Source organism: Oncorhynchus gorbuscha, linkage group LG07, assembly GCF_021184085.1.
Source record: "Oncorhynchus gorbuscha isolate QuinsamMale2020 ecotype Even-year linkage group LG07, OgorEven_v1.0, whole genome shotgun sequence".
Lineage (NCBI taxonomy): Eukaryota > Metazoa > Chordata > Actinopteri > Salmoniformes > Salmonidae > Oncorhynchus > Oncorhynchus gorbuscha.
The window spans coordinates 63,755,768-63,782,194 of NC_060179.1; the positions used below are offsets into that span (position 1 = coordinate 63,755,768).

The following is a 26,427-nucleotide window of genomic DNA, read 5'->3' on the forward strand; positions in this document are numbered from 1 at the left end:
TTTTTATTTGAGTTTAGGCTTCATAATATACAATATACCGATTTAGAATAATGTATGGATTGTGTATGGATTTGATGTACTGTATAGTGTGTGATCTTGTAAAGCATGGAGTAAGTGTTCCTAGGTGTGACCTCTCACCTCTCGGGCGTTGATAGTGGAGACCTCTGTGATGCCAGCCACCTGGATCTCTCCTTTAGAGTCCTCTCTCAGGTCCAGGAACCCAGAGGACGGGTTGAGAAGGTCCCGGATCATCTCGTTGTAGATCTGGGAACATAACACAGGGAATGGTCAGGAGAGTCAGGAGGTTTCTCCTCAGCTTCCAAATCACATCTCAAAAGCTCAACATTGAAGGAATTGTTAGAGCCAAGGAATTCTTATATCCAAGGAATTGTTATAGTGACAGTCGGGAGAAACATTAGTTAACTTTCCATTGGAGAGTTTTCTTTTGGAGTTGTTGACACAATGGTTTTGGGACATGTACATGGAAAATACCTCTTGCAAAGTGGACACACTTGAAAGGTCTAAAACTAGTACTGTACATAAACTCTTTTGTTGTTTTACTAACTCCTAATTTAGCTAGTCCAACTTGTTCTGTGACAGTCTGTCGTCAGCAGCTCAAGTTGCTTTCATACAGGCTGATCATTGTGTGTTGACTGTGATTTCACGTGGAGAGCTCTTATCCCCACATCAACAAAGTGACAACCAGGAATAGGGAGAGAGACAGAGAGAGAGAGACAGAGACAGAGACAGAGACAGAGACAGAGACAGAGACAGAGACAGAGAGAGAGAGAGAGAGAGAGAGAGAGAGAGAGAGAGAGAGAGAGAGAGAGAGAGAGAGAGAGAGAGACCACTGGGAGAAAGACAGATGGGGATAGGCTGGGATGTGTGGTGGCTGGGGTGTGCCAGTAAAGAAAACAAAAAACGACTGTCCTGCAGAGTAGGCTATCCCTGTTCATAACCAACCCCAGAACCACAGGACCACTCTAAACTCACTCAAGGGGGAAATAATGATTGAGACAGACAGGAGAGTGTTTATCCAGTTATTCTTACCATCTAAACACTTTAATTTCAGGTGAAGGGGAAAAAGAACACACCTCCTCTGATTAGGGTAGTGACATACCGTATGAACAGAGGGTAAAAACATAGGAACTTCTCATAGAATAGAAGCTGAACTAAGTGCATGGGTGTTAAAAGACTATGTATGCGGATGCATGTGTAGTTGTGTGCATACTTGTATTTAGTTGTCTGTGTAATAACAGGTGAAACAGGAGGCTGATTTGAAAGAGCAAGGGAGCAGAGGAAGCAGGTGTGAGTATGGTTTTAGCAGGGCCATAAAACAACACTGAACCTTTCTGTGTAGTGATAGGAGGGCTGAGAGTGGGCAGCAGCAGATCAGCAGGTTGCTCCCTAGAGGCCAACAAGACCAACACGCACTATGTCACAGTACAGCCATCACAGAGCTGGACAGGACTACAGTATGAAACGTATGCTATAGGCATCCAGTGTTACCTTCAACTTTCTTAATCATGTGTTGCTACTCTCTACTACTGCACCCACCCATTTATTGCAGAATATTTTGTAAAATAATAGCTTGTAGAATAGCTTGTAGTAGAAGTACAAATTAGCGAGTGTCAAACTTCAAACCAATGGCATCGTGCCCTTTGTATGTCTCCAAGGCTCATTTCTTCCAAACACAAGGACACTGACTGTCGCGGATTCAACCCTAGAAATATTTTTCTTGGCTGTTTAAGCATTCTTTCCATGTTTGTTATTTTAATAAAAAGCTGTCTATCATCTGTCACTTTCTTCCTCTTTCTGCCTAGACGAAGACAGGATGAACAACTGAATCTCTGCGTGCGTCACTGTTTGCCTAGAAGGAAGACATATTCATGAGAAGGTTGCTACATCACTCCTTGTCAAGGCTTCTTTTCATTATGGTGATTGATCCTGGAAAGAAATGGGGAATTCATTGTATAAAAAAAAGCACAATGGTAAACTATGCTTGCAGACAAAAGGAACCACTTTCAAATACTGACAAAGTAGTCAATAAGTATTCAACCCCTTTGTTATGGCAAACCTAAATAAGTTTAGGAGTAAAATGTGCCTAACAAGTCACATAATAAGTTGCATGGACTCACTCGGTGCCCTAATCCACATAATAACACATTTCCGTTTGATGCAGGATTACTTTCCTGCTGTAGGCTCAAATTAAGAACCTACCTCTGTACCTCATCTTTGTACCCGACATGTACAATTATCTGTAAGGTCCCTCAGTCGAGCAGTGAAATTCAAACACAGATTCAACCACAGACCAGGGCGGTTTCCATTAACTCACAAAGAAGGGCACCTATTGGTAGATGTGTAAAAAATATAAACATTGAATATCCCATTGAGCACGATGAACTTATTAATTACATTACATTTACATTTACATTTAAGTCATTTAGCAGACGCTCTTATCCAGAGCGACTTACAAATTGGTGCATTCACCTTATGACATCCAGTGGAACAGTCACTTTACAATAGTGCATCTAAATCTTAAAGGGGGGGTGAGAGGGATTACTTATCCTATCCTAGGTATTCCTTAAAGAAGTGGGGTTTCAGGTGTCTCCGGAAGGTGGTGATTGACTCCGCTGTCCTGGTGTCGTGAGGGAGTTTGTTCCACCATTGGGAACAAACGGTGTATCAATATACTCAGTCACAACAAAGATACAGGCATCCTTCCTAACTCAGTTGCCGGAGAGGAAGGAAATCGTGCAGGGATTTCCCCATGAGGCCAATGGTGACTTTAAAATAGTTACAGAGTTTAATAACTGTGATATGAGACCCCTGAGGATGGATCAACAACATTGTATTTACTCCACAATATTAACCTAATTGACAGAGTGAAAAGAAGGAAGCCTGTACTGAATAAAAAAATATTCCAAAACATGCATCCTGTTTGCAACAATGCACTAATGCAACAATGCAGCAACAACAACAAAACATCCTGAATACAAAGTGTTATGTTTAGGGCAAATCCAATACAACACATTACTGAGTACCACTCTCTATATCGTTAAGGACTGGGGAGTTTTTCAGGATAAAAAAAAGGGAATGAAGCTAAGCACAGGTTTAGTCTGCTTACCACCAGACACTGGGAGATTAATTCACCTTTTAGAAGGACAATTACCTAAAATACAAGGTCAAATATACACTAGAGTTGCTTACCAAGAAGACGTTGAATGTTCCTGAGTGTAGGAGTTACAGTTTTGACTTAAATCTACTTTAAAATCTATGGCAAGACCACAAAATGGTTGTCTAGCAAGGATCAACAAAGCTTGAATAATTTTTAAAAGAATAATGGGCAAATTTTGCACAATCCAGGTGTGGAAAGCTCTTAGAGACTTACCCAGAAAGACTCACAGCTATAATCGCTGTATTGAAGTATTGACTCAGGGGTGTGAATACGTATGTAAATAAGATATTTCTGTATTTCATTTTCAATAGAGTTGCAAAAATGTCTAAGAACACGTTTTCTCTTTGTCATTATGGAGTATTGTGTGTAGCTGGGTGAGATTTAAAAAAAATGTATACATGTTTTATATTCAGGCTGTAACACAACAAAATGTGGAATAAGTCAAGGGGTATGAATACTTTCTGAAGGCACTGTATGTAATCTGGATACATTAATGGTTTATTTTTCATATTTTGTCTTACAAATGTCAAATGACATTACAAAGTATTTTGTGTAGATTGCTGAGAAAAAAATGACAATGAAAAAGTCAAGGGGTGTGAATACTTTCTGAAGGCAATGTATCTACACGAGTATCAACCTGAACTGTTGAATAAACAGAAATGCCGTTGTGGTTGTAAGTTAGTATACTATAAGGTCTACTAGTATACCTTATAGGTATCAGTCTGGTGTTTTCTGTAATGACTTTACTGATCCCTGTTTTACAGCCTGTGTTTGTAATGGCTGCCCAGTAAAACAACCTGTCCTGACTTGTCATAGACGCCTGCTAAAAACCTTTAATGAGCAAGCCTTCCTTCATGATCTGGCCTTTGTAAATTGGTATATAATCAGCTTGGTCCCCTCTGTCGAAGACACTTGGACCTTCTTTTTTGATATTTTCAGTGTTATCGTTAACAAATACGTGCCCGTAAAGAAAATGAGAATTAAAAACAGGTTCAGCCCCTGGTTCGACTGTGATCTGGCAGAGTTACTTCACGTCAAGAATTCCATTTGGCAAATCGCTGAGCACATGCATACTCAGGCTGACTGGATCTCGTTCAGGCAAATTAGAAATACGTGCACTCAGGGTATCCGGAAGGCCAAAGTTAGCTACTTTAAGGAGCAGTTCTCTTTCTGTGGGTATAACCGCAAGAAGTTCTGGAAAACAGACCTGGAGATAAATCTTCCTCCTCACAGCTGCCCATGTCTCTTAATGTTGATGATGTGGTTGTTACTGACAAGGAGCACATGGCTGAGCTCTTTAGTCACCACCTCATTAAGTCAGGATTCCTATTTGACTCTGCCATGCCTCTTTGCCCGTTCATCGTTTCCTCATCTCCCACCCCTTCTAATAATGTGACTATCCCAAATGCTCCTCCTTCCCTCACACTGCCCCGCTACAAAGTTTCTCCCTGCAGGTGGTCATTGGGTCTGAGATGCTAAAGCAGCGCCTTAAACTTGACCGCAAAAAAACATCTGCTTCAGATGGTTTAGACCCTTTCTTCTTTAAGGTTACTGCCCCTATAATCGCCAAGCCTATCTCTGACCCTTTTAACCTGTCTCTCCTCTCTGGGGATGTTCCCATTATTTGGAAGGCAACCACTGTCATGCAGGTGAAAGAGGACCCAAAAGCGACTTGGCGAAAACAGAGTCTTTAATCCAGTAAAGTAAATACAATCAAAAAAACACAACTTTCACTCGAAATGACGAGGACAAACTGGAGACTCGATCTTGAACAGCAGGTGAACAGCAGGTTGCCTCGGGAAGGCACTTGAACCAGACAGACTCAGACACCTGCTCACCACGCAGCATCTGAGGAAAACACGACACGACAGGGCGATACACAAACACAGCACGGTGAATACTAAACAAGGAACCGACAGGGCAGGTACGGGAAACAAGGAGTGAAATAGGGACTCTAATCAGGGAAAAGGATCGGGAACAGGTGTGGGAAGGCTAAATGATGATTAGGGGAATAGGAACAGCTGGGAGCAGGAACGGAACGATAGAGAGAAGAGAGAGCGAGAGAGTGAGAGAGGGAGGGGGAGAGAGAGGGATAGAAAGAGGGAAAGAACCTAATAAGACCAGCAGAGGGAAACGAATAGAATGGGGAGCACAGGGACAAGACATGATAATAAATGACAAAACATGACAGTACCCCCCCACTCACCGAGCGCCTCCTGGCGCACTCGAGGAGGAATCCTGGCGGCAACGGAGGAAATCATCAATGAGTGAACGGTCCAGCACGTCCCGAGACGGAACCCAACTCCTCTCCTCAGGACCGTAACCCTCCCAATCCACTAAGTATTGGTGACCCCGTCCCCGAGAACGCATGTCCATGATCTTATGTACCTTGTAAATAGGTGCGCTCTCGACAAGGACGGGAGGGGGAGGGAAGACGAACGGGGTGCGAAGAAAGGGCTTAACACAGGAGACATGGAAGACAGGATGGACGCGACGAAGATGTCGCGGAAGAAGCAGTCGCACAGCGACAGGATTGACGACCTGGGAGACACGGAACGGACCAATGAACCGCGGAGTCAACTTACGAGAAGCTGTCGTAAGAGGAAGGTTGCGAGTGGAAAGCCACACTCTCTGGCCGCAACAATACCTTGGACTCTTAATCCTGCGTTTATTGGCGGCTCTCACAGTCTGTGCCCTGTAACGGCAAAGTGCAGACCTCACCCTCCTCCAGGTGCGCTCACAACGTTGGACAAACGCTTGAGCGGAGGGAACGCTGGACTCGGCAAGCTGGGATGAGAACAGAGGAGGCTGGTAACCCAGACTACTCTGAAACGGAGATAACCCGGTAGCAGACGAAGGAAGCGAATTGTGAGCGTATTCTGCCCAGGGGAGCTGTTCTGCCCAAGACGCAGGGTTTCTGAAAGAAAGGCTGCGTAGTATGCGACCAATCGTCTGATTGGCCCTCTCTGCTTGACCGTTAGACTGGGGATGAAACCCGGAAGAGAGACTGACGGACGCACCAATCAAACGACAGAACTCCCTCCAAAACTGTGACGTGAATTGCGGGCCTCTGTCTGAAACGGCATCTAACGGGAGGCCATGAATTCTGAATACATTCTCGATAATGATTTGTGCCGTCTCCTTAGCGGAAGGAAGTTTAGCGAGGGGAATGAAATGTGCCGCCTTAGAGAACCTATCGACAACCGTAAGAATCACAGTCTTCCCCGCAGACAAAGGCAGACCGGTAATGAAGTCTAAGGCGATGTGAGACCATGGTCGAGAAGGAATGGGGAGCGGTCTGAGACGACCGGCAGGAGGAGAGTTACCCGACTTAGTCTGCGCGCAGTCCGAACAAGCAGCCACGAAACGGCGCGTGTCACGCTCCTGAGTCGGCCACCAAAAGCGCTGGCGAATAGACGCAAGAGTGCCTCGAACACCGGGATGACCAGCTAACTTGGCAGAGTGAGCCCACTGAAGAACAGCCAGACGAGTGGAAACAGGAACGAAAAGGAGGTTACTAGGACAAGCGCGCGGCGACGCAGTGTGCGTGAGTGCTTGCTTAACCTGTCTTTCAATTCCCCAGACTGTTAACCCGACAACACGCCCATAAGGAAGAATCCCCTCGGGATCAGTAGAAGCCACAGAAGAACTAAACAGACGGGATAAGGCATCAGGCTTGGTGTTCTTGCTACCCGGACGGTAAGAAATCACAAACTCGAAACGAGCGAAAAACAACGCCCAACGAGCTTGACGGGCATTAAGTCGTTTGGCAGAACGGATGTACTCAAGGTTCTTATGGTCTGTCCAAACGACAAAAGGAACGGTCGCCCCCTCCAACCACTGTCGCCATTCGCCTAGGGCTAAGCGGATGGCGAGCAGTTCACGGTTACCCACATCATAGTTGCGCTCAGATGGCGACAGGCGATGAGAAAAATAAGCGCAAGGATGAACCTTATCGTCAGACTGGTAGCGCTGGGATAGAATGGCTCCCACGCCTACCTCTGAAGCGTCAACCTCGACAATGAATTGTCTAGTGACGTCAGGAGTAACGAGGATAGGAGCGGACGTAAAACGTTCTTTTAGAAGATCAAAAGCTCCCTGGGCGGAACCGGACCACTTAAAACACGTCTTGACAGAAGTAAGAGCTGTGAGAGGGGCAGCAACTTGACCGAAATTACGAATGAAACGCCGATAGAAATTAGCGAAACCTAAAAAGCGCTGCAACTCGACACGTGACCTTGGAACGGGCCAATCACTGACAGCTTGGACCTTAGCGGAATCCATCTGAATGCCTTCAGCGGAAATAACGGAACCGAGAAAAGTAACGGAGGAGACATGAAAAGAACACTTCTCAGCCTTTACGTAGAGACAATTCTCTAAAAGGCGCTGTAGAACACGTCGAACGTGCTGAACATGAATCTCGAGTGACGGAGAAAAAATCAGGATATCGTCAAGATAGACAAAAAAAAGATGTTCAGCATGTCTCTCAGAACATCATTAACTAATGCCTGAAAAACAGCTGGCGCATTGGCGAGACCGAACGGCAGAACCCGGTACTCAAAATGCCCTAACGGAGTGTTAAACGCCGTTTTCCACTCGTCCCCCTCTCTGATGCGCACGAGATGGTAAGCGTTACGAAGGTCCAACTTAGTAAAGCACCTGGCTCCCTGCAGAATCTCGAAGGCTGATGACATAAGGGGGAAGCGGATAACGATTCTTAACCGTTATGTCATTCAGCCCTCGATAATCCACGCAGGGGCGCAGAGTACCGTCCTTCTTCTTAACAAAAAGAACCCCGCCCCGGCCGGAGAGGAAGAAGGCACTATGGTACCGGCGTCAAGAGACACAGACAAATAATCCTCGAGAGCCTTACGTTCGGGAGCCGACAGAGAGTATAGTCTACCCCGAGGAGGAGTGGTCCCCGGAAGGAGATCAATACTACAATCATACGACCGGTGAGGAGGAAGGGAGTTGGCTCGGGACCGACTGAAGACCGTGCGCAGATCATGATATTCCTCCGGCACTCCTGTCAAATCGCCAGGTTCCTCCTGAGAAGTAGGGACAGAAGAAACGGGAGGGATGGCAGACATTAAACACTTCACATGACAAGAAACGTTCCAGGATAGGATAGAATTACTAGACCAATTAATAGAAGGATTATGACATACTAGCCAGGGATGACCCAAAACAACAGGTGTAAACGGTGAATGGAAAATCAAAAAGAAATAGTCTCACTGTGGTTACCAGATACTGTGAGGGTTAAAGGTAGTGTCTCAAATCTGATACTGGGAAGATGACTACCATCTAAGGCGAACATGGGCGTAGGCTTCTCTAACTCTCTGAAAGGAATGTCATGTTTCCGAACCCATGCTTCGTCCATGAAACAACCCTCAGCCCCAGAGTCTATCAAGGCACTACATGTAGCACCCGAACCGGTCCAGCGTAGATGGACCGACAAAGTAGTACAGGATTTTGATGGAGAGACTTGAGTAGTTGCGCTCACCTGTAGCCCTCCGCTTACAGATGAGCTCTGGCTTTTACTGGACATGAATTAACAAAATGTCCAGCAACTCCGCAATAGAGGCACAGGCGGTTGGTGATCCTCCGTTCCCTCTCCTTAGTCGAGATGCGAATCCCTCCCAGCTGCATGGGCTCAGTCTCTGAGCCAGAGGAGGAGATGGTTGCGATGCGGAGCAGGGAAACACCGTTGATGCGAGCTCTCTTCCACGAGCCCGGTGACGAAGATCTACCCGTCGTTCTATGCGGATGGCGAGAGCAATCAAAGAGTCCACATCTGAAGGAACCTCCCGGGAGAGAATCTCATCCTTAACCACTGCGTGGAGTCCCTCCAGAAAACGAGCGAGCAGCGCCGGCTCGTTCCACTCACTAGAGGCAGCAAGAGTGCGAAACTCAATAGAATAATCCGTTATGGACCGTTCACCTTGGCATAAGGAAGCCAGGGCCCTAGAAGCCTCCCTACCAAAAACTGAACGGTCAAAAACCCGAATCATCTCCTCTTTAAAGTTCTGGAACTTGTTAGAGCAATCAGCCCTTGCCTCCCAGATAGCTGTGCCCCATTCTCGAGCCCGGCCAGTAAGGAGTGAAATGACGTAAGCAACCCGAGCTCTCTCTCTAGAGTATGTGTTGGGTTGAGAGAGAACACAATCTCACACTGCGTGAGAAAGGAGCGGCACTCAGTGGGCTGCCCGGAGTAGCAAGGTGGGTTATTAACCCTAGGTTCTGGAGGCTCGGCAGGCCAGGAAGTAACAGGTGGCACGAGACGTAGACTCTGGAACTGTCCAGAGAGATCGGAAACCTGAGCGGCCAGGTTCTCCACGGCATGGCGAGCAGCAGACAATTCCTGCTCGTGTCTGCCGAGCATGGCTCCTTGGATCTCGACGGCAGTGTAACGAGCGTCTGAAGTCGCTGGGTCCATTCCTTGGTCGGTTCCTTCTGTCATGCAGGTGAAAGAGGACCCAAAAGCGACTTGGCGAAAACAGAGTCTTTAATCCAGTAAAGTAAATACAATCAAAAAAACACAACTTTCACTCGAAATGACGAGGACAAACTGGAGACTCGATCTTGAACAGCAGGTGAACAGCAGGTTGCCTCGGGAAGGCACTTGAACCAGACAGACTCAGACACCTGCTCACCACGCAGCATCTGAGGAAAACACGACACGACAGGGCGATACACAAACACAGCACGGTGAATACTAAACAAGGAACCGACAGGGCAGGTACGGGAAACAAGGAGTGAAATAGGGACTCTAATCAGGGAAAAGGATCGGGAACAGGTGTGGGAAGGCTAAATGATGATTAGGGGAATAGGAACAGCTGGGAGCAGGAACGGAACGATAGAGAGAAGAGAGAGCGAGAGAGTGAGAGAGGGAGGGGGAGAGAGAGGGATAGAAAGAGGGAAAGAACCTAATAAGACCAGCAGAGGGAAACGAATAGAATGGGGAGCACAGGGACAAGACATGATAATAAATGACAAAACATGACAACCACGGTGCTTCCTTTATTTAGGCCAATTTCTATTTTGCCCTGTTTATCAAGTGTTGGAAAAACGTGTCAATAATTCTTGATGTCTATAGTATTCACTCGGGTATGGGGCTCCCAAATGGCGCAGTGGTCTAAGGCACTGCATGTCAGTGGTAGAGGGGTCACTACAGACCCTGGTTCATTTTCAGGCTGTATCACAACAGGCCGTGATTGAGTCGCATAGGGAGGCGCACAACGTCATCCAGGTAAGGGTTTGGCCGGGGTAGGCCATCATTGTAAATAAGAATTTGTTCTAAACTGACTTGCCTAGTCAAATACAGAAAATACAAATAAATATGCAATCTGGTTTCCAGTCAGGTTATGGATTTGTTACGGCAACCTTAAAGGTCCTAAATGACAACACCATTGCCCCTGATTCTATGCAATATTGTGCTGCTATTTTTATTGACTTGGGCAAATCTTTTGATACGGTAGACCATTCCATTCTTGTGGGCCGGCTAAGGAATATTGGTGTCTCTGAAGGGTCTTTGGCCTGGTTTGCTAACTACCTCTCTCAAAGAGTGCAGTATATAAAGTCAGAAAATCTGCTGTCTCAGCCACTGCCTGTCACCAAGGGAGTACCCCAAGGCTCGATCCTAGGACCCATGCTCTTATCAACATAGCTCAGGCAGTAGGAAGCTCTCTCATCCATTTATATACAGATGATACAGTCTTATACTCCCCAGATTTTGTGTTAAATGCTCTACAACAAAGCTTTCTTAGTGTCCAACAAGGTTTTTCTGCCCTTAACCTTGTTCTGAACACCTCCAAAACAAAGGTAACGTGGTTTGATAAGAAGAATGCCCCTCTCCCCACCGGTGTGAATACTACCTCAGAGGGTTTAGAGCTTGAGGTAGTCACCTCATACAAGTATTTGGGAGTATGGCTAGACGGTACACTGTCCTTCTCTCAGCACATATCAAACCTGCAGGCTTAAGGTTAAATCTAGACTTAGTTTCCTCTATCGTAATTGCTCCTCTTTCACCACAGCTGCCAAACTAACCCTGATTTAGATGACTATCCTACCCATGCTAGATTACGGAGACGTAATTTATAGATCGTCAGGTAAGGGTGCTCTCTAACAGCTAGATGTTCTTTACCATTCGGCCATCAGATTTGCCACCAATGCTCCTTGTAGAAACATCACTGCACTCTGTTCTCCTCTGTAAACTGGTCATCTTGTATACCAAGACCCACTGGTTGATGCTTATTTATAAACACCCTCTTAGGCCTCACTCCCCCCTATCTGAAATACCTACTGCAGCCCTCATCCTCCAAATACAACACTGTTCTGCCAGTCACAGAATAGGTCTGACAAGGCCAACACAAACAATATACTGCTTTCTCGGGAACAGGCCCAGATCCCCGTGATTTGCGTGAAGAGGAGTCGGAGAAAAAGGGTCCGGAGAAAAAGGGTCTGGAGGGCAGGCTACCTTCTGAGAATTCGTAGGCGATCAAATAAACCCCCACGTCCTTCCATTCTGCTAGCAAATGCGCAGACTTTGGACAAAAAAAATAGCAGAAGATTAGTCTGCCAACGGGACATTTAAAACTGTAATATCATATGCTTCACGGAGACGTGGCTGAACGATGACACTATCAACATACAGCTGGCTGGTCATACACTGCACCGGCAGGATAGAACAGCAGCGTCTGGTAAGACAAGGGGCGGTGGACTATGTATTTTTGTAAATAACAGCTGGTGCACAATACCTAAGGATGTCTTGAGCTATTGCTTGCCTGAGGTAGAGTATCTCATGATAAACTGTAGACCCTACCTACCTAGAGTGTTTGCACCTGTATTTTTCGTAGCTGTTTACATACCACCACAGTCAGAGGCTGGCACTAAGACAGAATTGAATGAGCTGTGTTCCGCCATAAGCAAACAAGAAAACGCTCACCCAGAGACGGTGCTCCTAGTAGCCGGGAACTTTAATGCAGGCAAACTTACATCCAATTTACAAAATTTCTATCAGCATGTTAAATGTGCAACCAGAGGGAAGAAAACTCTGGACCACCTTTACTCCACACACAGAGATGCATACAAAGCTCTCCCTCGACCTCCATATGGCAAATCTGACCATAATTATATCCCCCTGACTCCTGCTTACAAGCAAAAATTAAAGCAGGAAGCAGCAATGACTAGATCAATAAAAAAGTAGAGCAAAGTGGATGCTAAGCTACAGAACTGTTTTGCTAGCACAGACGGGAATATGTTCCGGGATTCCTCTGATGGCATTGAGGAGTACACCACATTAGTCATGGGCTTCATCAATAAGTGCATTGATGACGTCATCTCCACAGTGACCGTATGTACATACCCCAACCAGAAGCCATGGATTACAGGCAACATCCGCACTGAGCTAAAGGCTATCATATTCGATGGTTCGTCTGAGGGCATAGCAGGATTTCTTGTAAGCTTCCGTCCCCTCCTTGAATGCAGGTTCATGGATGGGACTCTAACCTGGAAGTTTACAAGAAATCCCGCTATGCCCTCCGACGAACCATAAAATATGAAAAGTGTCATCACAGGACTAAGATCGAATCGTAATACACTGGCTCCGACGCTCGTCGGATGTGGCAGGGCTTGCAAAGCGTTACAGACTACAAAAGGAAGCACAGCCGAGTGCTGCTCAGTGACACAAGCCTACCAGACGAGCTGAACTACTTCTATGCTCGCTTCAAGGCAAATAACACTGAAACATGCATGAGAGCACAAGCTGTTCTGGAAGATTGTATGACCACCCTCTCCGCAGCCGATGTGAGTAAGACCTTTAAACAGGTCAACATTCACAAGGCCGCAGGGCCAGACAGAATACCAGGACGTGTACTGCGAGCATGCGCTGATCAACTGGCAAGTGCCTTCACTGACATTTTTAACCTCTCCCTGTCCGAGTCTGTAATACCTACATGTTTTAAGCAGACCACCATAGTGCCTGTGCCCAAGAACGCTAAGGTAACCTGCCTAAACGACTACCGACCAGTAGCACTCACGTCTGTAGCCATGAAGTGCTTCAAAAGGCTGGTCATGACTCACATCAACACCATTATCCCAGAAACCCTAGACCCACTCCAATTCGCATACCGCCCCAACAGATCCACAGATGATGCGTCTCTCTTGTTGTGATGTGTGTTTTATCCTATATTTGAATATATTTTTAATCCCAGCCCCTTTCCCCGCAGGAGGCCTTTTGCCTTCTGGTAGGCCGTCATTGTAAATAAGAATTTGTTCTTAACTGACTTAAAATAAAAAAATTAAAGAAAATGTTGACTACATCACTGTTGATGACCTTGCCTGAACTGAAATCCTTGTGGGTCAGGTGATAGGGCAGTTTGTTATAGCACAAATAGGCTGCTGACGGCTGTGTTGGATGTATGTTATTAGACATGTTGTTAGAGTATTCCTAAGAGAAACAATGTTGCGTCCCAAAATATGTTGCGTCCCACAGGATGCGTCCCAAAATAGCACCCTATTCCCCATATAGTGTACTACCTTTGAAATGTAGTGCACTATATAGGGAATTTGATGCCATTTGGGAAGCAGACATAGACATACTATGCATTCTCACCTCCAGGTATGACATGGAGATGTTGTACTGCATGTCATCGCTGGTCTCCTCGATGGCTTTGAACAGGTCATTTAGAGTCCGTACGTAGATCCCCGGTTCCCTGTCTGTACCCAACATAGTGTACGTCTTCCCACAACCTGAGCACAGACACAAACGCACACACAAAGAAGGAAAATATTCACAATCACAGTTTTCAGTTTGAATTGAAGGGAATAAAATTGTTAATACCAAACAACTTGATCATTGAATAGTGTCTATTTCAGGGCCATTACTATATTTTTTGTACCCCTTTAAGTTCACTTAAAGGAGAAGTTTTCTTTTTTTACAACCAAATGTTAAAAAATAGGTAAATCTGTTCCCAGCAGGCACATTTGGTTCTTTGGAAGTTGTAGGAACGTACGTTTTTGGTTTCCCATTGGTTCTGGGAACTAAGCCATAAGTTTCCTGATTGGTAAAACTGAACGTTTTTAAACTTTCTGAGAATGGAAGTGAATATTACACCTGATCTGGGAATGTAAATGTCTTGGTTGCATGGAGGATCTGAGAACATTTTACTATGGTTTTCCTGGGAAGTTTTATTAAATGTTCTGAGAACGGAAATTATATGTATTTTGAAGTTAATTCAATAATTTTCTGCGAGTTTAGGTTAACTGTTTTGAACACAGGCATGACACTTGGAAATTAATTTGCTTTGGCATTAATCATGCAAACACATTTATTTATTTTATTGTGGCATGGCGTCAGTGAGATTCAAACCTATGATCTTCATTTCTCTACCCATGGAATTTGTCCACTGCGCCACCAGGATGGAGCTAGCATGCCATTTTTTCTAAACTCATACCAAGATGTTCATTTTAGCCTATTCAAACAGACACATTTCAAAGGAAACGAGCACTAATTAAAATCAGGTGTGACCAATTAGAAGGCACACTTGAACACACACTTGATAGAGAGTTTGTTGACTCAGAACGGAAAGTATGTGTTTTTAAATAACATTCTTAGAACATTCTTTGAATGTTACTAATGTATTCTTGTGTTTTTTTATGGAACGTTTTCTTAATGTTCTGAGAACATGACTTTAAATAGAACTATGAGGAAACCTTCAGAAAACATTATGCTGAAGTACTGAAATTGCCACAGAGAACAACGTTGTTTCTTAACGTTCTCTGAACAATTTGAGAACATGACTTTAAACAGAACCATGAGAAATTCCCACCTAAGAAACACATGGTTCTCAGAACGTTATGTGCTAGCTCGGTATCCTGCACCATTACCAGAAAGTTGTATGCAAAATAACCATAAGACAACCTGGGCTCTCATCTAGCTGTAAGACACATTTGGTTCTCAGAATGTTATGTACTAGCTGAGATGTTATGGAAGGGTCCAGACACATTTTATTTGTGATTTCACTTGTTTTTGAGGAACCTTACCCTAAACAGCAAATCACTTCCTAATGATGAGGAAATGTTTTGTTGTTTGGGATAAGTTTCTGAAAAACAATTGAAATCACAAAAAATTTATCTGGACCCTTCAAATAACATTCCATTTACAGTACCTCATAAAGAGAGATATGGTTGTAAAAAAGAAAACTTCTCCTTTAAATTCAGTTAATTTATTTGGCCTTTTACAGGAATTTGCCTCACATTCAGTAGCTGTACACTATGTTTAAATTCAATATTAAAAAGCCTTCTTGTTGAAAGCTTAACCCCAGTCAAGCTCTATTTCAAGAAACCATGCCTGTTTAGGTCGAGAAGGACAGGCTAGTCACCAGATCTTCATTCTGTTTTGGACAACAAGACTGTGACACATGGAGTTTAATTAGTTTAATTTGAGATGAGCAGAGCAGAGATTAAGAGTGGTGAGTCTACAGGGAGAGACAGACAGCAGGAGGGAGGGAGGGAGGGAGGAAGGGATGGAGAGGAAGTTACTTTTGGGTCAGTTGTATTTGTCTTTCTAGGTAATGACTGTCTGTCTGAGCCCTGCTTCTTGGCAGTCAGGTGCTCTTCCCTATGACACAATTTCCTGTTCCTATTAAAAGCAGAATCAGAGATGACACACAACACCCCTCCCCAGTCCATATGGAAACAAATCAGACTAATTAAAATCTCGAACCACCAGATTAATCAAGTGGAAAAGGAAGATAGCAATATATGAGTTTGATTATACGGCTGCAATGAGCAAAATAATAAGAAATAACTTGGATAAAAATACATGCAGTCAGAATCATCAACCCCCAGGCTGATTATTTCCTATGTAATGTTCTCCCCTGGTGCCCAGTGGGTGGTAGGTGAGGACAACACACACAGGAACAGAGGACACATGCACACATGCATTCACACACATGCATGCAATTAAAATAGAGCAGGTATCCCCAAGAACTCGCAATGCCGTGGGGGTACACCAAATATAAATGTGATTCACATTTAAAAATATTTATATTTAAAAAATGGAAAAAAAAAAATCCTTCCCATTTTCAAATTTATATTTATATTTTCCAATGGGGCTACACAGGATTTTTTTCTCGCCTGAGTAGCCTTGTGTCACTGCCAAAAATCTAATTAAACCATCTAGTGTTCAGCGAAATAACAACACAATGTCAAATACAGATATCATAATCAGATAATTAACACCCACTCACATTAACCGTTACTCTCTCGCGTGAATTCCACTAATGGTCTACAGGTAGCCAAATGTAGCTGCTGCTCATTCCGTTTGCTCGAAAATGGATAAATGGTTAAAGATACACACAGCAGCTCTACAGGCAGTACTACTACTACCAGCAGTACTACACCTGTCAACGACACAAGTTGCTCTGCTTCCACGAGCACACCCAACGTCTGATGCAGCCAAAGAGCTGCTGCCACCTTACCAGGGAAATTCAGGGATGTTGGACCATCGAAGAGGCGCAAATATGACAGATAGGGATGTTGAACCATCGAAAAGGCGCTAATATGATGAGAACTACGTTGATTGGGGGTTCACTTATATTGGGAGTAGTGCCTTTCCTCAGCCACAGTGTGTTAGATGTGCAAAAGTACTATCTTGCAATTCTTGCGCAGACATTTAGGAACAAAACATGCCAATTTGAAAAATAATGCCCGGGAGTTTTTTGAGCGAGAATTAAGACGACTTTCGAGTAGTAAGGGGCTAGAAGCGTCTTATATGGTGAGCTACCGAGTGGCTAAGATAGGCAAGCACCATACTATTGTGGAGGACTTCATGCTTCCTGCTGCCGCGGATATGTTATGTTTGGGAAAATGCTGGTGGGAAAAGGCCCCAAAAACTATACAGACAATGTCTTTGTAACATCTGCTTCCAGCTCACACCCTCAAACACGTAGATCCCCCGAACGCAGCTCACTCTCCAGATCCCAATCAGCTGTTCACACACCGGTATGTCATTATCACACACTATTTAGTTCAGTTCTATGCACCCCATCACTGACGTATTGTTTGTTTTGTGACACACGTCTTTCAGCGCTCTGGTTTTCCTGTGATTTAAGCCTCCCGTGTATTATAGTTTTGGCCTGCCTCACTAATGATGCCTCTGCCTATGTATGACCATATGCCTGCCCCTGGACCCAGCTACCTGCCTCTGCCTCTGCCTCTGTATGACCATCTGCCTGCCCCTGGACCCAGCTACCTGCCTCTGCCTCTGTATGACCATCTGCCTGCCCCTGGACCCAGCTACCTGCCTCTTCCTCTGTATGACCATCTGCCTGCCCCTGGACCCAGCTACCTGCCTCTGCCTCTGTATGACCATCTGCCTGCCCCTGGACCCAGCTACCTGCCTCTGCCTGTGGTCCTTTGCAATAAACAACTGCTGGGCCCTGCGCTTTAAACCAGCTTTCTCTCTCTCCCCTCGTGTTCATTACACCGTCGTCCTACATCCTCGGAACAGGAGGTTATATTGTCGTCAAGGGCTTATATAGGATGGGAGAGGAGGGCGTGTTTGAAAAGTTTTATAGCCCATGTCCCTTCACATGGGCGGGCCACTGATTGAGCAGAGCCATAACTTATGTAGACCCAAATCTCATATTTTAGAAGCTAAAATCACATTTCATCCCATCACAAATAATTTCATATTCAAACATTTAAATTGAACAACAATTCCATGTGAATCCGATAACTCTGATTAGCTCAGAACGAAGCCAACATCAGCGTGAGCTTTGGTTGCGAATGGTATAAACTTTGAACTCTTATTCACTACAGAAGTGATACCTCCTAGCCGTTCAGTTAGCAACAGCAGATGCAACGAGGGTTAGGAAGGAACAGACAGAGTATCCCGTCTATCACCCAACAATGTTACTACAACGTATCCAATTGACAACCAGAGACATTCTTCAAAGGACTCGGTTGGGCAACACGGCCTTCCATCTACCACCAACCTACCGAAGCGCAGTTCAGAGTAAATATTTATTGCATTTTCCTTTTCCAAATGGGCGGTAATTTAGAATGCATAAGATACTGTACTTACGATAGTACAGCTTCTCCCTGTGTCCCTCAGTCTTCCCGCTCTTTCATTCAATCCCAGCCCTTTTCCTTTGTGTAACAAGCTGTCATATCTGTTCCGCCCGCTATGGACGTTTCCTTTATGACGTAATTTGTAATCAAGTTATGATTAATTATGTGTATGTGTAATTCTGTGTGATTAGTTAGGTATTTAGTAAATAAATAATTAAACCCAATTTTGTATTGCTGATTCAAATTGTTGACCAGGGTTCGTGCAGATAACCAAGAATGTACAACTTTCAGATGAGACTGAATTAAGACGACGATTGATATTGACTGCTATTTATGTAAAATATTACTAGGTCTTTAAGAGTTTATTCGGAAGATAACAGCTCTATGAAAATTATTTTGTGGTGCCCGACTCTCTAGTTAATTACATTTACATGATTGGCTCAATCAGGTGATATTAATTATGGAGAAATAATTTTATAGAATAGCATGTCATATCACTTAATCCGGCATAGCCATAGACACGACAGCAGTGACCATGTAATGCTTTTACAACATACAGAAGTCCACAGTTTTTTAAAATTGAGAGACGAGCTTAACGTTTTCTTTACTGACCACAATTTTCACATGTCTGACCATTTGCATGTTGATGAGTTTCTCACACAACTGGCCTATCTGGGTGATGTTTTTCCTCGCTTGATCTGAATCTAGGATTACAGGGAATTGAGGCTATGATTAAGAAGTTGGAGCTCTTCTCTGTCTGCATTAACAAGGACACCACACAGGTCTTTCCATCATTGTATGATTTTTTTGTGTGCAAATGAACTCAAGATTACGGACAATGTCAAATGTGATATAGCGAAGCACCTGAGTGAGTTGGGTGCGGAATTACACAGGTGCATTCCCGAAACAGATGGAACAAACAACTGGATTCGTTATCCCTTTCATTCCCTGCCTCCAGTCCATTTACCGATATCTGAACAAGAGAGCCTCATCGAAATTGCAACAAGCAGTTCTGTGAAAATGTCATTTAATCAGAAGCCACTGACAGATTTCTGGATTGGATGGCGGTCAGAGTATCCTGCCTTGGAAAATTGCGTTGTTAAGACACGGATGCCCTTTGAAATCACGTAACTATGTGAGAGTGGATTCTCAGCCCTCACTAGCATGACAACTAAATACAGGCACAGACTGTGTGTGGAGAATGATTTAAGACTGAGACTCCAATACAACCCAACATTGCAGAGCTTTGTGAATCCTTTCAAGCACACCCTTCTCATTAACCTGTGGTGAGTTATTCACAATTTTCAATGAACAATAAGGTTTTATATGTAAGATGTTTAAATAAAGAGCAAAATGATTGATTATTATTATATTACTATTTGTGCCTTGGTCCTATAAGAGCTCTTAGTCACTTCCCACGAGCCGGGTTGTGACAAAACCTCACACTCATTCTTCTGTTTAATAAATGTATCGTACAATGATGGTAAAAAAAGAGAGCCAGGTTAAGAGTGCGCTGAACCTGGTGCTAGAGGGGGTACGCTGATGAAGGTTGAATGTCTGAAGGGGTACGGGACTATAAAAAGTTTGGGAACCACTGGAATAGAGGATATGGCAGCTATGACAAACCTGTGGGTCCGTAGGCGAAAACGGTGGCGTTGTAGCCAGATATGAGACCTTCGATTAGGCCCTTGGTCGTGGCTCTGTACACCTCCTCCTGGTTGGCTGAGTAGTCAAACGCAACGTCGAACATATAGGTCTTCTCCCGGGAACGGTTGGCACGCAGGATATCATCTGGATCCTCCATGGGGTCCATCAGTACCACCATCTACAGCAGAGAGGAAGGGAGGAGAGAGGGATGAAAAGTGAGAAAAGGGATATTTTAATGATTAGTCATCATACCACAGAAACATCATTGCATAATACTTTTTGTTTTATGAATCTGTAAGTAGAGAATGACTGCAATTATCCCTTAGGCAGGGCTTGTGACAACACATCAATATATGCAAATGCACTAAAAACTAAATTTGGGTAAATATTGGACAGAACACGTTTGGTTATTTTGACCCTGCAGTTGGGCCACATGACAAGCCGTTGCCGAAGCCAAGTTGGGTTGTTGAAGCTGGATTATTGCTACGTTCAGAGGAGGGCAGGATTTCTGTTACATGTATTTGAATATTTTCTCATTTGCATTCCACGGGCTGAACAATACTCCAAACTATTTTGTAACAAGTTCATTTCTACAGCTGTGATTTATATATTATAAATACAAAATACTTTTCTGTACCATTTCTTTATAACGGTTCACAATTTTGTGGCCCTCTTTCACCCTACAATGGTATCACAAATCTCATGGCACTATGTTGCGATAAGTGTTTCTGCTAAATAACCAAAATGTAAATGTATATGTAAAAATGAACAACTGCAAAGCACACTGGGAATTGTCATTGATCTTGAGTTCATTTAGCAGACGCTCTTATCACACCATAGTGCCGTCATACTTTAGATATCAACGTCGGCTGAAAGAACTACCTTAAAGTAATGGTATAGAAAAATATGTTGTATTTTGAAAATACAAATAAAGTCTTTCGAAAATATCTTGTAACAAAATACATTGGAGTGTAGTTCAGCCCACTATTTACACAGCGCTGGGTTGCTTACTCCTCTCTCACTTCTGATGCCATCTGCCCCGGTATGACTGTGAGCACCGTAATGGCTGACAGTTACCCAGCTCAGTGCAGCACAGGAGGCTGCTGAGGGGAGGGCGGCTCATAATAATGGCTGGAATGGAGTAAATGGAATGGAAACCATGTTTGATGTGTTCCATACCATTCCATTTATTCAGTTTCAGCTTCTACTATGAGCCCGTTCTCCCCAATTAAGGTGCCACCGGCTGCCTCTACTGTGCAGGTAATTCAAGTGGTGAAGAGAAACTGACGGGCGCAGCAGCAGTTAGATCCGGGGGTCTGATGGTTTAAACAGGGCCTTTATCCATCTGCAGCTGGAGATACAAAGGGCCTACTATGGGGTAGATAGAGCCTTGAGTGCCACCGTGTCCCTCCACACCCACGCAGTCTACGTCCCAATTCCCCCTATTCCCTAGTGCACACATAGGACAATGGTCAAAACTACCCCTTGACACGTTTCAGCCTTATTGTCAAATGTATTAAATGTTTTTAAAAATCCTCATCAATCTACACTGAATATCCTATAACAACAAAGCGAAATACCTTACTTACATAAGTATTCAGACCCTTTGCTATGAGACTCAAAATTGAGCACAGGTACATCCTGTTTCCATTGATCATCCTTGAGATGAAATTTATTGGACATGATTTAGAAAGGCACACACACATGTCTATATAAGGTCCCACAGCTGACAGTGCATGTCAGAGGAAAAACCATGCCATGAGGTTGAAGGAATTGTCTGTAGAGCTCAGAGACAGGATGGTGTCGAGGCACAGATATGGGGAAGGGTACCAAAACATTTCTGCAGCATTGAAGATCCCCAAGAACACAGTGGCCTCCATCATTCTTAAATGGAAGAAGTTTGGAACCATGAAGACTCTTCCTAGAGCTGGCCAACCGGCCAAACTAATCAACCGAGGGAGAAGTGCCTTGGTCAGGGAGGAGACGAAGAACCTGATAGTCACACTCACAGAGCTCCAGAGTTCCTCTCTGAAGATGGGACAACCTTCCAGAAGGACAAACATCTCTGCAGCACTCCACCAAGCAGGCCTTTATGGTAGCGTAGCCTGATGGTGGCTTCCTCAGTAAAAGGCACATGACAGCCCGCTTGGAGATTTTGCCAAAATGCACCTAAAGGACTCTCAGACCATGAGAAACAAGATTTTCTGGTCTGATGAAACCAAGATTGAACTATTTGGCCTGAATGCCAAGCGTCACGTCTGGAGGAAACCTGGCACCATCCCTACGGTGAAGCATGGTGGTGGTAGCATCATGCTGTGGGGATGTTTTTCAGCGGCTGGGACTGGGAGACCAGTCAGGATCAACGGCAAGATGAACGAAGCAAAGTACAGAGAGATCCTTGATGAAAACCTGCTCCAGAGCACACAACCAAGACAACGCAGGAGTGGCTTCGGGACAAGTCTCTGAATGCTCTTGAGTGGCCGAGCCAGAGCCCGGACTTGAACAGAATTGAACATCTCTGGAGAGACCTGAAAATAGCTGTGCAGCGACGCTCCCCATCCAACTTGACAGAGCCTCAGAGGATCTGCAGAAAAGAATTGGAGAAACTCCCCAAATACAGGTGCCAAGCTTGTAGCGTCATACCCCAAAATACTTGAGGCTGTAATCTCTGCCAAAGGTGTTTCAACAGAGTACTTATGTAAACATGATATTACTGTTTTTTTGTTTTAATACATTTGTAAAAATGTTTTTATTTATTTTTTAAACAAACTGTTTTTGCTTTGTCATTATGGGGTATTGTGTGTAGATTGATGAGGGGGAAAAACATTTAATCAATTTTAGAATAAGACTGTAATGTCATAAAATGTGGAAAAAGTCAAGGGTTCTGAATACTTTCCGAATGCACTGTATATGGTACAGGATGGCATTTGGGACTCAACCAGATTGTCTGGTGATTGATGTGAGCCATTGTGCCATCCATGTCATTTCTGAAAGGTGATCAACATCAAGCACCATCGTCCACTATCTTTACCCACCAGCAAGCCATACTCAGGTCTATTCAGACTTCGCCTGGCTCTACCTGCCTGCTCTATTCAGAGTTCACCTGGCTCTACCTGCCGGTTCTATTCAGAGTTCGCCTAGCTCTACCTGCTGGCTCTATTCAGAGTTCACCTGGCTCTACCTGCCGGTTCTATTCAGAGTTCGCCTAGCTCTACCTGCTGGCTCTATTCAGAGTTCACCTGGCTCTACCTGCCTGCTCTATTCAGAGTTCGCCTGGCTCTACCTGCCGGTTCTATTCAGAGTTCGCCTAGCTCTACCTGCTGGCTCTATTCAGAGTTCACCTGGCTCTACCTGCCGGTTCTATTCAGAGTTCGCCTAGCTCTACCTGCTGGCTCTATTCAGAGTTCACCTGGCTCTACCTGCCGGTTCTATTCAGAGTTCGCCTAGCTCTACCTGCTGGCTCTATTCAGAGTTCACCTGGCTCTACCTGCCTGCTCTATTCAGAGTTCGCCTGGCTCTACCTGCCGGTTCTATTCAGAGTTCGCCTGGCTCTACCTGCCTGCTCTATTCAGAGTTCGCCTGGCTCTACCTGCCTGCTCTATTCAGAGTTCGCCTGGCTCTACCTGCCGGTTCTATTCAGAGTTCGCCTGGCTCTACCTGCCGGTTCTATTCAGAGTTCACCTGGCTCTACCTGCCGGTTCTATTCAGAGTTCGCCTGGCTCTACCTGCCGGTTCTATTCAGAGTTCACCTGGCTCTACCTGCCTGCTCTATTCAGAGTTCGCCTGGCTCTACCTGCTGGCTCTATTCAGAGTTCACCTGGCTCTACCTGCTGGCTCTATTCAGAGTTCACCTGGCTCTACCTGCCTGCTCTATTCAAAGTTCGCCTGGCTCTACCTGCTGGCTCTATTCAGAGTTCACCTGGCTCTACCTGCCTGCTCTATTCAGAGTTCGCCTGGCTCTACCTGCCGGCTCTATTCAGAGTTCACCTGGCTCTACCTGCCGGTTCTATTCAGAGTTCACTTGGCTCTACCTGCCGGTTCTATTCAGAGTTCACTTGGCTCTACCTGCCGGTTCTATTCAGAGTTCACCTGGCTCTACCTGCCGGTTCTATTCAGAGTTCGCCTAGCTCTACCTGCTGGCTCTATTCAGAGTTCACCTGGCTCTACCTGCCTGCTCTATTCAGAGTTCGCCTGGCTCTACCTGCCGGTTCTATTCAGAGTTCGCCTAGCTCTACCTGCTGGCTCTATTCAGAGTTCACCTGGCTCTACCTGCCTGCTCTATTCAGAGTTCGCCTGGCTCTACCTGCCGGTTCTATTCAGAGTTCGCCTGGCTCTACCTGCCTGCTCTATTCAGAGTTCGCCTGGCTCTACCTGCCTGCTCTATTCAGAGTTCGCCTGGCTCTACCTGCCGGTTCTATTCAGAGTTCGCCTGGCTCTACCTGCCGGTTCTATTCAGAGTTCACCTGGCTCTACCTGCCGGTTCTATTCAGAGTTCGCCTGGCTCTACCTGCCGGTTCTATTCAGAGTTCACCTGGCTCTACCTGCCTGCTCTATTCAGAGTTCGCCTGGCTCTACCTGCTGGCTCTATTCAGAGTTCACCTGGCTCTACCTGCTGGCTCTATTCAGAGTTCACCTGGCTCTACCTGCCTGCTCTATTCAAAGTTCGCCTGGCTCTACCTGCTGGCTCTATTCAGAGTTCACCTGGCTCTACCTGCCTGCTCTATTCAGAGTTCGCCTGGCTCTACCTGCCGGCTCTATTCAGAGTTCACCTGGCTCTACCTGCCGGTTCTATTCAGAGTTCACTTGGCTCTACCTGCCGGTTCTATTCAGAGTTCACCTGGCTCTACCAGCTGCCTCTATTCAGAGTTCGCCTGGCTCTACCTGCCGGTTCTATTCAGAGTTCGCCTGGCTCTACCTGCCGGTTCTATTCAGAGTTCGCCTGGCTCTACCTGCCTGCTCTATTCAGAGTTCGCCTGGCTCTACCTGCCGGCTCTATTCAGAGTTCACCTGGCTCTACCTGCCGGTTCTATTCAGAGTTCACCTGGCTCTACCAGCTGCCTCTATTCAGAGTACGCCTGGCTCTACCTGCCGGTTCTATTCAGAGTTCGCCTGGCTCTACCTGCCGGTTCTATTCAGAGTTCGCCTGGCTCTACCTGCCGGCTCTATTCAGAGTTCGCCTGGCTCTACCTGCCGGTTCTATTCAGAGTTCACCTGGCTCTACCTGCCGGTTCTATTCAGAGTTCCCCTGGCTCTACCTGCCGGTTCTATTCAGAGTTCACCTGGCTCTACCTGCCGGTTCTATTCAGAGTTCACCTGGCTCTACCTGCCGGTTCTATTCAGAGTTCACCTGGCTCTACCTGCCGGTTCTATTCAGAGTTCACCTGGCTCTACCTGACGGTTCTATTCAGAGTTCACCTGGCTCTACCTGCCGGTTCTATTCAGAGTTCACCTGGCTCTACCTGCCGGTTCTATTCAGAGTTCACCTGGCTCTACCTGCCTGCTCTATTCAGAGTTCGCCTGGCTCTACCTGCCTGCTCTATTCAGAGTTCGCCTGGCTCTACCTGCCTGCTCTATTCAGAGTTCCCCTGGCTCTACCTGCCGGTTCTATTCAGAGTTCGCCTGGCTCTACCTGCCGGTTCTATTCAGAGTTCGCCTGGCTCTACCTGCCGGTTCTATTCAGAGTTCACCTGGCTCTACCTGCCGGTTCTATTCAGAGTTCGCCTGGCTCTACCTGCCGGTTCTATTCAGAGTTCACTTGGCTCTACCTGCCGGTTCTATTCAGAGTTCACCTGGCTCTACCAGCTGCCTCTATTCAGAGTTCGCCTGGCTCTACCTGCCGGTTCTATTCAGAGTTCGCCTGGCTCTACCTGCCGGTTCTATTCAGAGTCCGCCTGGCTCTTACCTGCCGGCTCTATTCAGAGTTTGCCTGGCTCTACCTGCCGGTTCTATTCAGAGTTCACCTGGCTCTACCTGCCGGTTCTATTCAGAGTTCCCCTGGCTCTACCTGCCGGTTCTATTCAGAGTTCACCTGGCTCTACCTGCCGGTTCTATTCAGAGTTCACCTGGCTCTACCTGCCGGCTCTATTCAGAGTTCACCTGGCTCTACCTGCCGGTTCTATTCAGAGTTCACCTGGCTCTACCTGCCGGTTCTATTCAGAGTTCACCTGGCTCTACCTGCCGGTTCTATTCAGAGTTCACCTGACTCTACCTGCCGGTTCTATTCAGAGTTCACCTGGTTCTACCTGCCGGCTCTATTAGTTCACCTGGCTCACCTGCCGGTTCTATTCAGAGTTCACCTGGCTCTACCTGCCGGTTCTATTCAGAGTTCACCTGGCTCTACCTGCCGGTTCTATTCAGAGTTCACCTGGCTCTACCTGCCGGTTCTATTCAGAGTTCACCTGGCTCTACCTGCCGGTTCTATTCAGAGTTCACCTGACTCTACCTGCCGGTTCTATTCAGAGTTCACCTGGTTCTACCTGCCGGCTCTATTCAGAGTTCACCTGGCTCTACCTGCCGGTTCTATTCAG

At 45.6% G+C, this 26,427-nt stretch overlaps 1 pseudogene; it reads right to left on the bottom strand.

Moving 5' to 3' along the window:
* Positions 1–26,427, bottom strand: part of LOC124040225 — an 81,834-nt pseudogene that overhangs the window by 19,965 nt on the left and 35,442 nt on the right.